The sequence below is a fragment of the Dromaius novaehollandiae genome, chromosome 5 (assembly GCF_036370855.1).
Source record: "Dromaius novaehollandiae isolate bDroNov1 chromosome 5, bDroNov1.hap1, whole genome shotgun sequence".
In the NCBI taxonomy this organism is placed as follows: Eukaryota; Metazoa; Chordata; class Aves; order Casuariiformes; family Dromaiidae; genus Dromaius; species Dromaius novaehollandiae.
Window position 1 is genome coordinate 70,810,103 of NC_088102.1, and position 10,363 is coordinate 70,820,465.

The following is a 10,363-nucleotide window of genomic DNA, read 5'->3' on the forward strand; positions in this document are numbered from 1 at the left end:
CATGAAGCAAACTGCTTCTGCCTGCCTCCCAAATATGAGTCCAGGTGATTCTTCGGCAGGGCCTGTGATTCTTGGTGCTGGCTGGCCTGCGCAGGGGCCTGGGCTTTGGATGCAGAGGCAGGGAACTGGCAAATGTGAGCTGTAGCAGCCCTGGGGGCTGAATTTGCTCCTGCTGTTCAGGTAATCCCCATGCTTCTAGCTGCCGCTTGCTTTGAGAAAGGCTGCCCTTCCTCATGAAGGGCTAGACGCAGCCCCTTTGTATCCTTTGGAAGCAGGGGGACTGTCGCTGGGTCATCCTTGTCTGTGGACACACTGACAGGCTCCAGCCGTTGTCGGAGTCTCCTTCCCCTCTCGGAGCCACGACGGAGGCAGGCATAAGTCAGATGCGGGCTGGCTGCTGGCATGGTGTGTGCCCTCCCTTTAGCTCTGGATATTAACATGGAAGATCTCTTGTACCACTTGTGATGGCAGTGGAGGGGAAAAAGCAAAAGGTCAATGATCTTTGAGAAGCCAGATGGAGATACAGGCAGAGCAGAAAACATTGGCAGGCCTTGTAATAGCAGCAGTTCACCTGGGAACTGGGGCTGTTCTTGGTCTCGGTGTGCAGAATTGCTCTGTCATTGCCAGGCAGCCACAAGAGGGCACAGACAGATTAGGCAGAGACTGCCCTGCCTCACCAATGTCAGCCCTGCCTAGCTGGGCAGAGGGAGTCCCCATGGGAAAAGCAAGTATTTCATTCTGGATCACCTCCAGGGTAGTTAGTTCCTCACCTCTGCCAAGAAGGCATCACATCTGCCAACTTGTTCTCTGCAACCATTTGACAGGTGCATCTCTGTAGCCTGCCTGTCTTGCCAGCTGTGAAAATTTGTTAGATGGGTACTGTCTTCCTGGCTGGTTGCTGAAGAGTGAGTTTTGTCATGCGTGTTTGTCCACGTGTACGCTCTGAGCATTTGTGTTCCCCGTTGATGGCTACTGTGCTTAGTGTGATGTGCCCTGATGGTGTGGAGCTCAAGAGGACCAAGGCAGGTGAATGTGTTGGCTTTGAAACTGTAGCCAACAGGAGAAAGCAAGAATATGGCATGTCTCTTGAACAAGTAGGCTAAGCAACTGCTAAATAAGCCTATCCACAGCCCAGAATCACAGCATACCAGCAAGGAAGCCCTCTGTAGAGCTGGGAGGGGTAAAGCTGTATGGACTGAGCTTTTGATGAAAGACCTCTAAAGACAGTTGTGATGTAGATCCTGTGGTGAGAGATCTTAGGGACAGCTAGGTTGTAGGACAGGAAGAAGAGCTATTATATCTAGTGAGGTTATCTGAGAGCTGAATTGAGCATGTGGAGGATACACATACCTAGGAAAAGGAAGACCCTGGAGTGAAATAAATCAGAGGAACTCATGCTGGAAAATAAGCTCCTAGAGAGTGCAGCCCAAGTTGGGACAGCAGATGAATGAGGCACCTGTCCTGAGTATCTCCTACCATGATGCAGAAGTCTGGCTCATTGGTGGTAGGGTTTGAGTTTCTAGGGTCCAGCTGTTGGGAACTCTCCATTACCAAAAGTCAGGAGGGGCCGCCCTGGGTTGGAGTAGTCTCCTTCACAGACAGCAGCCGCAGAGGTTGAGTGAGGTTAAACAGAGAGCCAGTAAGATGAAGCTGCTGTGTGCGATCTTTCCTGAGCTTAGTTGGGGGCCCACTGCAAGGATCTGGCAGAGCAAATTACAGCTCTGGCCTCACTGTGACAACCAGGGGATTTCTGTCCATGGTTAGTGAAGCCCATATGGATCCAAGCCTTGCTTGCTTGACAGGAGGGCAAACTCCAGTCTGAACGAGGATTTCAGGCTGGCTTGTGCCTCTCTGTGGAATAAAAGCCACAGACTGCTCTGCCTGGTACACGGTTCAGCCATAGGGTATGTAAACGTGGGTGACTGTTCAAGCAGAGCCTGTGTCCACCCAGGTGCTGCTCAGAGGAAACTGGTTTTCTTGGGGCACCTGAAAGCTGTGGTAAGCAAACAGCACTTGTGGCAGGTTGTCCGTGAGGCACTGAGGGCTGTCGGTGGTGCAGGAAAATGCACCTGGAAAATGAGTCTATGATATTGAAAACAAGCTGTAGAGTGGAAAGGAAAGGAAGGATTTGGATGTCTTTAGGGGATTCCTGGTTAAGCCTGAGGAATGTTGCAAAGCAATGAGGATAGCCGAGTAGGAGACTGTATTCGCTGCTCTGTCTGGGTCTTTGGGTGTTATGCACTTGCTAAAGTCAATAGAGATTAGTGTTGGGAAACTTTCCTGTGGCTGGTACCTGTCTGGGAGCAAGTGGTAGCTGACCCATGAGGTTGGTTTCCTAGGAAGATGTGCTGAAGCCACAAAGGAGCCTGGGGTGGAGAGGAGAGCAATGTGTCAGAGGCTTTGGCGACTGGTTCGCTTCTGAGAGGGAAAACAGCAGGAAAACTCCAGCGGAAGAGGTGGGCAGAAGGGAGTGAGAGACACAGCTGATGCCCTCTCAGTCCAGGGAAAGCTTAGGAGCTTGCACAGGTAGTATGCTTGCTGCAAATGGCCTGGCCTGGCCTGGCCAGGAGGGAAGCCTGAGCCCACACACAGCCACTCATTCCTTCCAAAATCCGGTGGAGGAGAGGGAGTGAAGGGGTTTTCCTGCAATAGAAACTACTGCTTGCCTTTGCTGTGTTCCTGGCCCCTGGGGACCTGGCAAAGCGATGGCCTGGGCCTGGGCCAGCAAAGCAGTCGTGCCTGGCTTCCTCCCCTGCGCCTGTGAAGGAAGAAGGTAAGGGATGAAGCAGCCTAAATGTCCTTTCTTCTCTTTGCCCTTTGGGAAACCTGGTGTCTCCTCAGCTTCCAAGTGAAATGTGGGGAGGCCAGCAGCTGTGGTGCCTGTTTGCTGCAGTGGCTGCTTGGTGCAGGGCTCTTTCCTCAATACTGCTCGCTTCTGGCCCTGATTTGGGGGGATTTGTGGGCAGGCTGAGGGAGGAGAGCCCCGTGGCCTCCCACTCTACCTGAGGCAGAGCTGCAGGAACGCTGCTGCAGAGTAGTATGTAACCACATGCCAAAGCATCCCTCCACGTGCAGACAGACTCTGAGCTTAGCACAGCAATTGGATTCTGCTCCTACAGCCTTTAGCCATCCAAGTGCTTTGTGTCTGGCTCTTGGCCTGAAGAGTCTCCTCCAATCCCTTCCTCTCTTCTCATGTACCTTACACCACCCTGCAGAGCTCAGCTGTCCAGTGCTATGGAGAAGTTTCCTCTGGTCTGGAGTCTGCTCTCCTGATACTCCGGTTAATCCCACATCCTGTTCAGGAAAGTTTCACCTTGCAGTCCCACTGACAGCCCTGTCTGCACAGTTTGGCCAGTTGGATTTAATTTGAGTCAATACTGAGGGCAGGACAGACATGTCAACCCCTTCAAACAGAGTCTCTTGGTCTGTTGTACATGCTGCTGTATGAATAGCCTTTCTCCTTGTACCTGTTTGCCTCACAGCTTAGGGCCTACTAGCCTGTTCAGAGCCAAACAAGGGCTTCAAAGGAATGGTAATTCAAATATCTGCCTTCATAGATGTGTTTGCCTTGAAGGACAATGGGCAAAACCACTGGGGAAGATTTGTTTTCCTTCCTCTGTCCCTCATAAATCCTTTCCCCCGCCATAAGCCATAAAGAATGCTCTTATCAAGGTTTTATATTTTATTTGGAGTTCCAGGTCCATAAATCGGCCTTTTTTGTAATTCCCTTGTATTACCAGGCTCTGTAAGCAGAAAAGGATCTGTGTGTGACCTCGACCTTGTCTTAGCTGGGAGAGAGGGCAGGTGGGAGCAGACTGCCTGTTTGCCCTGAGGATGTACGAGTAACACTGGAACTGGAGAAGGATGCTGCAATAAGAAGAACGATCCTCAGTGGTCCCCGTGACAATTCATGCAGAGCCTTGGCCAACTTTAGTAATGATGTTTTGCAGTAGCAGTATATAGACACATAAGTGCAAGCGTATACGTACCCTCCCAGCGTACCCATAGTGCCATACGCTTTGCTGCCAACGTCTTTGTTGGCAGTCTTGGATGTTTGTTGATGTTGCCAATGACGCAACTATAACCGAGTTTGCAGGACTCAATGTGTTGTGGCACGGCACTGAAATGTAAATCAGGCTGCCTTTGCACAATAGGTCAGGCTGTCCCCAAATGCATGGAGATGCTTCTGGGAATCGATAAATGAAAGATTTTTGTGTGTGTGTTTCAGGCACGGACAAGGAGAAGGGAGAAGGTAAGTAGAGGGCCTTAAAATTGATCAAAAAAAGTCAACTATTTCAAAGCTTTTATCTTGAGTAGAAAACCACCTTTAGGCCAAATGTAGCAAAACAGCAAGGATTACTGGAGAATAGGTAGCACTGTATAAACAGCGAGGAAATTCCAGTCATTTTGGAAATTCGGAGAAGGCAGCCCTGCCGGGAAGCACTCAATATCCAGGCACGCTTCTGAAGCTCCACGTGGCACTGGGGATTGGGGCTGGTCAGCTCTGCCAAGGTAACGTGCTCCTTATAGGAGCAGTCCCTGTGGTGCCACTGTTGCTGGAAGCCAGGAGGTCAGTTTTCCTATCGGTCATGTCAATATTCCTATGTTTGTATGAGGGCTATCGGGCTGAGCTGATAAGTGCCGGACTGCTGGCATTACCTGACCTGTGAAGGCAGATGGACTTTGTGCTGCCTTGCATAAAATTTGCAGAATTTTCAGGAGCCAGACGGGCCCCCCCATGGGGTAATTCCCCTGGTTGCACGCCATCATTTGGATAGTAGGATGCCCTCTAGCCTTGCTTGCTCTGTGGCTGTAGTGATGCCCTTCAGATTTGGGTGGTGAGTCAAGTCCCACAGTTGCACACCTGCTCAAATATGCTGCTTTGTGGTGAGGCCAAATGGCTGGCACCCAGCGGACAGCGAGGGCCCTTTTGTAAGGGCTGATGCAGAACAGCTGGGCCTGAGCCATGGTAAAGCAACTGTAAAAGCTTGCGCACATGCGAGCTTGGCTAAGCAGCAGAGGATGCAGGTTCGAGTCCAAAGGGGCCAACTGCTTTGTACTTAGTAATTGCGTATTCTCTAGGTCCCTGCATTGATCCCAGGGGATTCTGCTGTGTGGACAGTGTGGCAGGAGGCACTGCGGTGAAGAACAGGGACATCTTTGAAGAGGCTACTCAATGGGCAGTGTCAGCAGGCGGGCAGGGCAGGGAATGTGAAAGGGGACCGGATTAGAGAGGAAGCAAGCTGAGTGGGGTATAACCTTGCCAGGGCACTTGCTCTGGATACCTGGTGTGGTGGAAGATGGTGGGAGAGTTCATGAAAGCTCAATACAACTTTGCTAGTCAGAAGGCAGATGTGCTGTGCACAACCTGAAGAAGAGAGAAGTGCAAGAGCTGCTTTTGGAATGGATTAGAAGGGAAAGGAAATGTAGAGGAAATGAGGCCACATCTAGTTGTGGGCTGGATGTGAGGGGAAGAAGGACAGATCTGTGTTGACAGTGGTGCCTTGGCTCAGGAGACATCATAGCACTATTGAGCATGCTGGAGCAGCGAGACAGCAGGGAAAGTTTGGGAGGGAAAAGTTAATTCTTAGCTCCTTTTTGGCCAGATTGAACTGGAAGTGATTCCCCATGTAGGAGAAGATATCAGACTGGTTTGGCTGAAGAGAAAAAGTTGAGTCATTGGTACATGTCTGGTTACTTAAAAGTAACGTGAGTGACTGAAAAGTGGTGCACAGCTATTTGTGGAGAAGGAAAAGAAGCCCCAAAGCAGTTCCCTAAGGGACTATCTTAGGGGAACTATGAAAGGGAAGCTGGAAGAAGTTGAAGGTGGTCCTTGGAAAGTGTTGCAGAGAAAGGCTCTAGCACATTTTGTGCTCCTTGGAGAGCCTTGAATGATGTACTCATTGAGTTCTGGGGCTGTTGGTGTTTCTCTAGCAGATGTATAAGCCGTAGTGGTTCAAGGATGGCTTTTTCTGTCCTTGATTCTCCCGGCTCATTGTGCTAATTCTGCTCTGTTAATCACCTTAGAGTCAATCTGAGAAGCTTTTTTCCAACAGACATCTATGTTAATCATGACTGAAAGAGAGACTCATTTTGCATTAGAATTGCAGCTGGGGCTGGAGGAGGCAACGACTTATCCATTGCCTCTGCTGTCCTCCCTGTTCGTCAGGCCACCAGCCGAATGCTAGCTGCCAAAAGTGATAAGGAATGACACACTAGTCCAAATTTCAGTCAGGTTGCTGCAACTGTGGTAGGCATGGCAAATATTATTTCAGTGAGAATTAGGCCAGTGTCTTAATGGTCCCATGAGTGGATGATAAGAGTGGAGTTGGACAGGTGAGCAGTTGGCAGAGCCTGAAAAGCCTGGCAACTCTGGTTTGCGTCGAGTCTGAAGTCCTCTACTTCTGTGAACGCTGACTGAGGGGGGATGTGAAGATGAAATCTTCCCTCTAGACACCACCAGCTAGATATGCTCATCTGCCACTAAAATCATGATATGCAAGTGTTTGAGGTGAGAATATGGACCTCATGTTTAACCACTGGTTTAGTGTCTTTCAAGCCCCTTATTCTTCCAGACCATCGCATATCCATGGGGTTAGTGATACTTCACTCCTGATTTGCAAAGGGATTCCTGGTGGGACAACTAATTTGGAAACTTCAGACCTTGCAATGAGTTCCTTAAAATCTGCAGTGACTCTGTAAAGATTTGGGAGTTTTCCCTCTGGTCCAAATATTTTGGCCTGGGCTGGTGTTTGGGATGCTACAGGACTTGGATATGTTTCAGCCATGTGTAGGGAAAGCTCTGTGATTAGTCCTCCTGCAGAGTATGAGGAAGAGAGCAAAGCAGCCGACTGGAAATCCAGGGAGCTAGGTAGACCTTCACCTTCCCTCAGAGGTTTCCAGACAGATGAAGCCTGGGAAGGAACATTTTGTAGGAACAAACCTAGGGGAAAAAAGGGACCCCTCACAGCTCACATCACATCTTTATCAGGAGATGGCCGGGAGCAGAGTGGTCACATTTGCTGCTGCTATAACATAAGCCTGTGACTTAAGTTATGGGGTAAAATTTACCTCCTTTGCAGCAGATAGTTCTTTTGTTTTACACTGCAAATGTCACAAGATCAGAGGAAAATTTAAGTTGGAAGGGATCTCTGGAGGTAATTGAGCCCTACCTCCTGCAGGGCTAAATTTGAGTTAGGACAGAGTGGTCAGGGTCTTCTCCAGCTGAGTTTTGAAAAATCCAGAAGTAATTCTACCGTTGTCAGCAGTAGCGTCACTAGTTTCTCTCAGTTATGCTGGTATAAAAAGCCTGGCTTTACACATTCAAAACCCATAAACGTCCTAAATGCCTGCTATTGCCACGTGTGCGCTCCCACGCTGCGACTTGTGCTGACTGTCTCAGCAACGTGTATTATAGAGTTCAGACAAACGCAGCTATGAGAGCCTTTCTGAAGACCGGCAGCACTTACAAAATATTTCAACAGAGCCCTTGACAATTGTCCCGACTCCTGTCTAGAGCTGGTTACAGAGAAACCACAGAAAGGAAATTGCTTCTTGATCTCCCTTCCCCTTTTTTTGCATGATTCATTTGCATGTCAGACAGCAGAGTGATGATGCAACGTCTCTCTGCTCTTTCTTTATGGGTTTCCCGTTATGCAGACAGATATGTTAATGGACTAGAAAAAAGAAAAAGCTGTTGCTCCTATTGCTTTTTTCTTTTGCTTTTTTTTTTTTCCCCATTCCTTTTTCATTGACCAGGATCAACAGCAGGGAATCTCATCCTTACGGCACCTTCAGGCATCAGTGAAAATTATGAAAATTACAGCTTCTTCATGGTAGGACATATTTAATGACAGGAGCCCCTGCCTTGTGCGGGTCACTGTGGATCATAAAAGAAGATCGCAGAGGAGAAAGTGCAATGTGCTTCCTACATTTAATGTAAAATGGGTCACTGCTCACCACAACAGAAGAGTGCAGATCTGACAGCAAGGTAATTGAAGTCAATTAAACAAGTCAGGCAAGTAAACTAACCGCACCCCTTTCAGCCAGAATTTGTTCAACCCCAAGCAATTATTTTGACTAATATTTTCATTGTGGTTATACAAATTCAGCACCTGGCCAATAAATTGCATTGTTGTCCAACTAGGGGAAGAACAATGCCTTGGGCAAGGCTTGTGCTGCCATGTGAGGATCCTTTCTATTTGTTTTTTTTCTTTTTTCTTCTTTTTTTCCACTCCAGCTCTTTTCCTGAGTGTCTTAAAGTCCTGGCGAGCCTTCATTGGAAGGCTTTTTGGGCTTGACCAGAGTAGTCTGTGCCTGATAGTCAACCATTAGTTGTTAGTGTGTGGGAGAGCACTACTTCAAAGCCCAACAGTATTTAAGAAATAAAAGTTGTCATTTGCATCAGCGGAGCCTCCTCTTATTTGCAACTAAGCAAGCTCCACATGGATTAAATATTACCTTTATTTATAATGCTGCTTGCTGTCTTGGGTGGAGTTCCAGAGCACAGGCAAAGCCTAACAATAATGTTTTTGTCTCAGGATGGGCACTATGCAGCAAGCTATTGTCATTCATGTTAGTCTTGAGCACTCTCTTTCTCTTGATGGTTCACAGCTAATCCCAGGCAGGAAAAAACCTCTCCTCCAAGCTGACTGCTTAATTCTGATTAACACATGCAAGAGAAGTGACTGTGAGCGCCTGCAAGTATTTCTTCAACACAGCCGAGCTTTGGGCTCCTTATTTTGCTATAGGTCTTTCAGCTTCCCTCTGGACATCTGGAACAGAATACATGGGCTGTCTAATTCTGCACAGTTTGGCTCCCTGGGATGCTAGATCTGGTTTGATCCAGACCAAAGAGCTAATCTAGGGCTTATTCAATGACTCAGGTATGCCTTGAATCTAATGCCTGATGGACAGGGAGCCCTTCTCTCGCCGAGTTCAGAAAAACAAGGGGGGGGGGGGAAAAAAAAAGGTGGAACGTATTCATCTGGTGCTTCAATGTTGTGGTGTTGTCTACACAAAGCACTCGTGGCTATAAAAGTCAATTCGTCAGAGCCATAATCATCAAGCTTGCACCAAAATATTTCAGAAAGCAAACTTAACCTCGTACACGTCAATATAAGTTTCAATATAAGTATATTGAAACTGTTCTGGATCTGTGAATTTTTGGACCAGTATCACTGCTTTTCCTACAAAGGACATGGAAGTGAATGTCTGCTGCATATCTTTATTCAGGATCATGGAAGGCTATTTTTAATTTCAGTTCTCAATATACACTGCTATTGCTCAATGCAACAAAGTGAATTTAGATAAACCTGTGGATCAGTCCCCAGATCTGCAAAAAGATAAATCATAATCCCAATAGTGTATTTACGTTCAGACTCAGTAGATTTCTCACTCTGACTGAAATGGGAAATAAATGAGTTTACCTTGTAGCTCTTATCGGAATAACTGTTTTCATGACATTTCTGGTCAGTGTTTGGTAAACAATATCCACATGCATCATAATTCTGCCGACAGGAGAAATGTGAAAATAATAACTTCTGTACAGAAATGAGACCTTTTCCTAATTTCTCCTCCTCCTTGTCTGTGCCGTAATGGTTCCAGTTCTGCAAGAGGCTGAGCCCAGGAGGTAATAAGCCTTATGCTTTCTGAAAGACTACTTACCACCTCTCCGAAAGAATCTGGTAATGTTTTGCTTGCTTTGTTTGTTCGTTTTGTTAATGCCTTAGTCAGAATGCTGCAAAATGTTGCTCGTGTGCCTTGCTCGAACTCCCTGGCTAAGCTCCCAGTCTGGATCCTGATTTCCCGCCAGCTGAATCGCTGGATCCCTGCGGTGGCGGGGGTTCATGGTGCCTCCAAAACCACACGCTTTCAGTAGAAAGTGGTTTCAGATTATTAAACAACTGTCATGATTAGAGGTCTGAACATCTTCCTGAAGAGGAGGAACACTCTGATTCAGGCCTTCATATGTTTTAGCAGCATAATGTCAGTGTTTCTTATCACCGTGCTACGTAAAGGAAAATCACGCTGAACTAAATCTAACCCAGGGCAGTGTTAGTGCTGCTGTGGTGGAATGATTCACCCCGTTTTACTTTCGAATCCTGGAATTCCGTAGTATTATCCTAATACTTGTTGTTGACAGATTTCAAGGAAGCAGAAACATGAACAAAATGTCTTACAGGAGGTTAACAACTTTCTTAATTATTATCTGCAGTCTCCAGTTGCAGACCTATATCTTTTTGTGTGTAAAGAGTGCCAGGAGGGAGGGATGGTACAAGTAGGATGCAGTATGGAAATGTTTCTATATTATAGTTGAGCAACTGAGGTTTTATCAAGCTGCCTGGTAAAACACGTGTAACCC